Raw genomic sequence first — 7,648 nt, forward strand, 5'->3', positions numbered from 1 at the left:
ACTCTTGCATAAGGAATTTGGACAGTATAGGGATGAAAGAGTGGAGATGCTGGTGAACTCTTGCATAAGGAATTTGGACAGTATAGGCATAGCTTGGCAGACACACCCTGAACCTATAATTATGATATGCTATAATGGGTTTTCCTCAAGGGATTGACTATGAAGTAAGGGGACTCTATATTATACAAGTTATCTTCAAGGGGAGACATTATTCTACAAGTTTTCTTCAAGGGGACTCAATTATACAAGTTTTCTTCAAGGGGGAACATTATTATACAAGTTTTCTCCAAGGGTACTCAATATTATACAAGTTCAACATTATACAACAAGTTCCCTGCACCTGTTTCTATCACAATTTGCTTGGTTATGTAATGGTAAGGAAGGTCTTTTCAAATAAACAAATACGAGAAATTTAAAAAAGTCCCTCATTTTGAACCTGGCATGGTAGTAGGGGAGAGCGGTGAAGATTCAGACACCTTTTAGAAGAATATTTAAAAAAAAAAAAGTTTGAGAGGTAGTGTAATTCTGTTGATCTCAAAACTACAAGAAATATCTCAAAAATTTGGTAAATGGCTTCCTTCTCTTCACACAAGTATAATATCTGAATATAAATCAACCAAATTAACCTTTTTATAACCGTTGCAACACCTATAATGTTTAAATTGATATAAATAATAAAAATCATGAAGAAATCGACCATCCGAATCATCACGACTATAAAAAGCAAATGTGTGGTCCGTCTCTCTCTCTCTCTCTCTCTCTCTCTCTCTCTCTCTCTCTCTCTCTCTCTCTCTCTCTCTCTCTCTCTCTCTCTCTCTCTCTCAGCTCGAGGCTTCACGGGTGACCGAGCAACACCTTCGCCGGGCATCGCTGCGTCGCCCAAATAATTCACATCTCGCTAATTGGGGCGTTTTTGAAGTGAGAGCTTGCGATACACCCTGAAAATATTACATACGAGATGCAAAAATACATAAAATCAGACTTGCATCGAAAAGAACAGCTCTGAGGGCGTTGATGTCCCTGTGTGCGCCAAGGCAACAAAGCTTTGCACATTCACACAAAATCTTGGGGCATTCACTCCCATACATTTTACAGTAAGGACCATCGACCCACTGTCTGAACCATCACCGCTCTTCCCTACTGTGTGTGAATGATACCAATGATTAGAGAGAGAGAGAGAGAGAGAGAGAGAGAGAGAGAGAGAATTGCATTGAGAAAGGAAGAAAGATTAAGGAAGGATTTGATTAATTTATTACGCCGTGAGCGTCAAACAAGTATACAAAAGTTGTGGTATACAGTAATTTGGAGGCAGGACACAAGATTATTGGTAAATGGACAAAATATAGATGCGAAAGTTACATTGGAAATAAGATATCCAATAGGTAGCACACACACACACACACACACACACACACACACACACACACACACACACACATATACCCCCACACACACACAAAAACATAGAAACAAAGTCCTTCAGTACCCACCAAAGTGAGGATATTGCACAAGAATCTCGTCCAAATTGTCATCTTTTAACAAATATTTACAAATAGCAATCAAATCTTGGCCCCGCGGCATCAGGTGTCGAACAACTGTACAATCTAAGCAGTAGTGGCTGATGGTGTTGGCTGCCGGAAGGTCACATAGTCTGCACGAGGAGTGGTGGGGCACATCCACCGCCTGTGACACCTGCCACAACGGTCGGTACCCCAGCCTCAGTCTGGCACTCACTACATTATGGCGTCGCACCATGAGGCCGAGGCGACGGTACTTGTGGGGACAGTTGACAAAATTTTCAAAGTGTCGTATAGAAACACTGTCACCTCGTTCAGCGTTTCTTCGTTCCACTACTAAGGCCTGTGAAGCAGTGTACAATACACGTCTATAGCATTGAAGAGAGAGTGGGGCAGGCACATTAGGATCGCGTAAGGCACAAGCAGCCTTTGCCAGGCTGTCTGCAGTTTCATTTCCAGCGAGTCCAACATGAGAGGGTATCCACACAAAAACTATCACAAGAGAATAATCGCGGGCCATGGCTAACTGATAAAGTATCCTATTCACTACACTGAGGCACACGGGTCGCGGAGAGGAGAGCGCATGAAGCGCCGACTTGGAGTCGCAGGCAATCACACCATTCAGTCTTTCCTGAATAAGAAGAGTCACGGCATCCAGGAGGCCATTAAGCTCACAATAGGTAGAACTAGACGCATTGGCGAGTCTGCGGCCGGCCCACCTGCCACCTGCCCAATGGTGGGAGAGAACACGGCACACGCTGCACTCCCATCTGGCTGCACGGATCCGTCAACGTAGAGATGAGGAGCAGAAGGAACAGTATTGGCCACACTGGCGATCGTCTCCAGGGCCAATTGTTTCTGCAGGGCCGGAAGATCAGCTTTTGAGGCAGGAGTGTAGGAGACAACTGGTAGAGGCACACGCCAAGGCGGGAGAGTTGGGCCGACGTCTGCAGCAGGAACATTAATGTTGAGCCTGATTAGCGTGGCACACACCCTCTTGATGAGGTTGCGGCCACCCGGTCGAATCAGGTGTCCTGGTGCGTTCGGGACCAATGCTTCTCTGATGACGTTGGAGTAGTGAGGTGCAAGGTGGGGAAAGCGCAGACACTTTACGGTGAAGTAGGTGGCATTAGTGTAGATTCGGTCCACAAGGGGTGTCAGGTTGAGCTCAGACTGCATGTTGACAACCCTGGTAGAGACTGAGCAACCGAGAATAAATCTCATGACCCTGTTTTGGAATCTTTCAAGTGGCTCAAGTGATGATGGTGGAAGCTGACATAACGCAGGAGAAAGGTAGTCAACAACAGAGCGCAGGAACAGTGTGTAGATGGTCTTGGCTATATGAATGGAGATTCCAGTGGCATTGTTAGCAAGCCATTTAACGGGAGCGAAGCGCTGCTGCAGCTTGTCCAGGAGGTCTTGAACGATGGGGTGGATGCGTTGCCGCGCAGGTATGGCTGGGGTTATCCTAACAGGTGCCCCCAGGTAGAGGTACTGCGTGCAGCGAGGGACAACTCGACCTCCCAATGTAAAATCTGGAAGTGCTCTTGGGATACGATATGAGAAGATTCTGCTCTTTTCTGGAGATATGACAAGTCCACATGTAGTAGATGCATCATTGAAACTGTTAAGGAGGAGCTGGAGATCTTGTGGAGAGGATGAGTGAATGCAAAAGTCATCGGCATAACAGGTCACTGTAGTTCCCGGGATGTTAGGCAGCAGAGAGAGGACGCGGTGCATAAGAACATTAAACAAAAATGGACTGAGAACACCTCCTTGGGGAGTGCCCAATTCGTAGCCGCAAGGTGTGCTGCACTCTCCTTTGAAAAGGACTCGAGCAGTTCTGGTGCAGAGGTACCCTCGGATCCACTTCAGCAAACGTCCTTTCACGCCAAAGTCAACAAGTTGATCAAGGATGATTTCTCGGTTTGCAATATCAAATGCACTCTTCAGATCCAGGAATGCAACAACACTGGTGGAGGAGAGGCGGGAGTAAAGCTCTAGGAGGCAGTGGTGAGTCCCTCTCTGCGGCAGGAAACCATAGAGTCTGTTAGAGAGGTTGGGCTGGAGACGGTGCATTAGACGGGCGAGGAAGATACGCTCAAGCACCTTGCTGAAGCACGACGTCAGTGAGATAGGACGGAACTTGTCAGTGCCAGGCTTGGGGATGGGTACAATGATACTGGAAGTCCACGCTGGAGGCACGTGTCCTCTAAGAAAGCAGAGATTGTAGAGGCGAAGAAGAGGGTTGCCAGGGACCTGCTGGAGAAGACGCAGAACAGCGTATGTGATGCCATCCTCCCCCGGGGCTGTTGACTTGCCTTTCAGGAGGGCACGCCGGAGCTCATCGGCGGTGATTGGAACATCATCATCTTCATCTGTGCGCAACAGTGCATCCATCAGGCGTAGGGAACGAAGGCAGGCTCCAGTGGCGAGAGCGTCCCGAACAGGCGCAGGGAGGCTGGTGGTTCTTGACTGTTCGGACCAAGCTTCATTAAGGGACCGAGCATACTCAGCTGGGGAGTGGTGGAGAGCAGTGGGGGCTTTCTTCTTGACGAGCTTATTGATGAGGTGCCACATGGAACCCACGCTAGTGAGGTGATTTAAGCTGCTGGTGAGTGACTGCCATGAATCTCGCTGAACACACTGTTGTAAGGCCACAAAGTCGTCTCTGGAGCGCTGGTACTGATAAAGATGGTCGGGAGTTGGGTGTCTTTGAAAGGCAAGGCCATCCTGCACTGCCTTCTGTTCAGCCTGAAGTAATCGATCATTGAACGTCTTGGTGGCAACTCGGGGGCGGCTTTTAATGTGTGGTCTGGTGACATACTGGCTGTAGAAGTCATGCGTTGACCGTACAAGGGAAGAGTAGAGTTCATCAGGGGAGGCAAAGTTGAAGGTAGGAAGCAGGGCGGTCACGTAAGATATGTAAGTGGGACAGTAGGCTATTTAGGGGGAATGGTGACGCGGGTACGAGTGTGTGGGACAGGTAGTGTGGACGGCAGTGAATAGTGAAATCTGAGGGCAACATGGTCTGAGAAAAGCACAGGGACAGATGAACACTTGACATGGGACGCCACAAGACCGGATGTGATGATGTAATCCAAGGTTCCCCCGTGTGAGTGGGTGGCCCCGCCAGTGTCCCAGCGGCTGAGTCGGTGTCTTCTGATGTAGTTGAGAAGGCGGGGCCCATTTCGATTCGGGACTGGGGAGGCGTCACCAAGGTCAGGGTGACGGGCATTAAAGTCGCCCATGTATATCATGCCGTGAGGCGATGGAGGCGGCAGGTCATCCAATAGTATAATTCCTGGGGCGGAGTACACATTACACAGGCGAAGCTTGCCACTCCCAAAAGTTATTTCCAGCAGTTGGTATGTCATGTCCGCACCCGCTGATGTTCGTATGAGTTTATGAGTGACAAGCGTGAACGTAGCTGATGAGTCCATTCCTTACCGGGTGGACATAGGGCACGTAACCAGTAAGCGGGGGAGCATTTCTATGACCCAGCAGAGGACCAACAAACGCTTCCTGAATAAAGATGACCGATGGATGATGTTGGTATACATAGCCCTTCAGAGTAGCGAGCCTTGCGACGTTCCTGATGCCACGCGCATTCCAAGAGATGATTTCGAGATCCATTGTTCTATTGAGGTCTACTCTTAGGATGTCGGGAGACGGGAACCATGTATGGTGGGGGTGGTCAGGCGTGCCGCAGAGCGCTGTGCTCCACGTGAAGGAGGAGGAGGCTGCGCCTTCTCATCGGTCAGTCTCTCTACGGTATCAACGAGTGTGCCGACCCTCTCGGTGAGGGAGGTGACGTTGGCGATCATGGCTCGTGTGGGCATCAACAAGTGTGTCGAGCTTGGCTTCTGCGGCGGTGAATTTAGTTGCCAGTTCATCCAGTCGAGACTCGAGGGAATCAATCCGCGCTGTTACGCTGTTAACTTTCGATGTAAGGGAGGACACGGCGTCACGAAGGGCAGCAACTTGGGCATGGTGTGCGGTCGAGGCTGAGGCGCTTGTAGCAGCAGCGGGAGCAGAGCGGAGCAACGGTGGCGGGGGAGCGGGAGGGGAGGCAGGGCTGACTCGGCGCTTCGCACATCCATGCCACACATTCACCCCCTTTTCATGGCACCGAGGACATTCCCAGTGAGCGGTGTCGGGCGCGGACTGCATGGGTGACTCATTGGTGGCTGATGACGCAGAAGAGGGTGGCGGCGGAGGGGCACTGTGAGGGCAGGTGCGCGTATCGTGGGCTTGAGCACACCAAGCACATTTCTTGGATGAAGAGCAGTAGCGGGAGATATGGCCAATCCCCCAGCATCTGTAACACGTTGGTTTATCATTTTCCAGTCTGCGAAGCTCACAGGCAGGAAGGAAGGGTAAAAAACTGAACTCAACGGAGGACGGAGGAGGGGAAGGCAGACTCCAGGTGGCCACGATACGGTTGATGGGCTCCCCATTTACATGGAATCGTCGAGTAGAATGGACTCCGATCAGTTCCTTGGCCAGCGATGGTGCGACTCCAACCGGATACCTTGTGACAAGGTAGCTAGGATATTTCCTTGGCCTTTCAGGGGAGTCCTGCATGTCAAGCTTTAGGGACAGAAACTCTCCAGCCACGACTCGCCCTATGATGTCCTCGCGCCTTCTTGAGATGTAGACGAAGCGCGACGTCACAGCAGACATTTTCACCTCAGCCAGACAACGATCTAACTGGAAGACTTTGTTGAGTTCTGACATCCACCGTAGTTTCGTTTCCACCGACGGGTTGCCTGGGAAAACGAGCTTTGCATAGTCTGCTCGCGACGCAAAACGCTGGTTGGACAGGGGCAGGTGTACTGGGAGGTGGTGGCGGCAGGGAAGAAGGGGTTAAGGGGCCAAGGGATGGGTGTGGCGGGATTTAGGAAGGAGAGAGAGAGAGAGAGAGAGAGAGAGAGAGAGAGAGAGAGAGAGAGAGAGGAAGGAAAGAAAAAAAGATGAGAGAGAGAGAGAGAGAGAGAGAGAGAGAGAGAGAGAGAGAGAGAGAGAATTGAATTGAGAAAGGAAGGAGAGAGAGAGAGAGAGAGAGAGAGAGAGAGAGAGAGAGAGAGAGAGAGAGAGAGAGAGAGAGAGAATCACTATATATATTTACCTTATCCTCTAAGATGCGTTTAAAAAAAATAGTCCTATATGGAGACGGTGCTACATTGTTTCCCCATAAAAAAGGTTCTATAAACATTATTATTAAAAAAAATTAAAGTCAAAATTGTATAGATAGATAGATAGATAGAAATAGATAGATTAATAGATAGATATGTGGGGAGCAGCGTTGCCAGATTATCGTACTCACCTCATTGTATTTAACATTTTTAAGCCTCAAACTCTCGTACCTTCACAAATGGCAATAGAAAAATAAAGTTAAGGTCAAAACTGTTACTTATCGATGTTTTATTTTTTTGCCATACTTATCGGTCAGACACTACGAAAATGCAATGCGATGAGTACGACAATCTGTGCAGGGATGACACGGTATCGTACTCGCCGAACAAGATTTTTCCCCCTTCTAACGCATAATGACTGCACAAAAAAGTCTATGATTAACACTTTAGCAATAAATATAATTAGGTATCGTTAGTTTTGTGGGTGGGATATTTTTTAGCCTGAAATCGGGAAAAATGACAAGCTTAGTACGACAATCTGGCAAGGGCGCCATCTGTGGAGAGCCCAGGAATGCCACGTTATCGTACTCACCACACCGGATTTTCCTATTTCTAACGCATAACAATTATAAAAAACCCTCTATAATTAACATTTTTAGCAACAACTAGAAATGGGTATCGTTAGTTTTATGGGTGTAACGGGTTTTGGTCCGAAATAAGCGAATATAAAAAGCTGAGTACGACAATCTGGCAAGGGCGCCATCTGTGGAGAGCCCAGGAATGCCACGTTATCGTACTCACCACACCGGATTTTCCTATTTCTAACGCATAACAATTATAAAAAACCCTCTATAATTAACATTTTTAGCAACAACTAGAAATGGGTATCGTTAGTTTTATGGGTGTGATGAGTTTTGGTCCGAAATAAGCGAATATAAGAAGCTGAGTACGACAATCTGGCAACGCTGGGAGAGAAGAAGCCAAGTCGCGTAG

The sequence above is a fragment of the Eriocheir sinensis genome, chromosome 50 (genome assembly GCF_024679095.1).
Source record: "Eriocheir sinensis breed Jianghai 21 chromosome 50, ASM2467909v1, whole genome shotgun sequence".
NCBI classification, from domain to species: Eukaryota; Metazoa; Arthropoda; class Malacostraca; order Decapoda; family Varunidae; genus Eriocheir; species Eriocheir sinensis.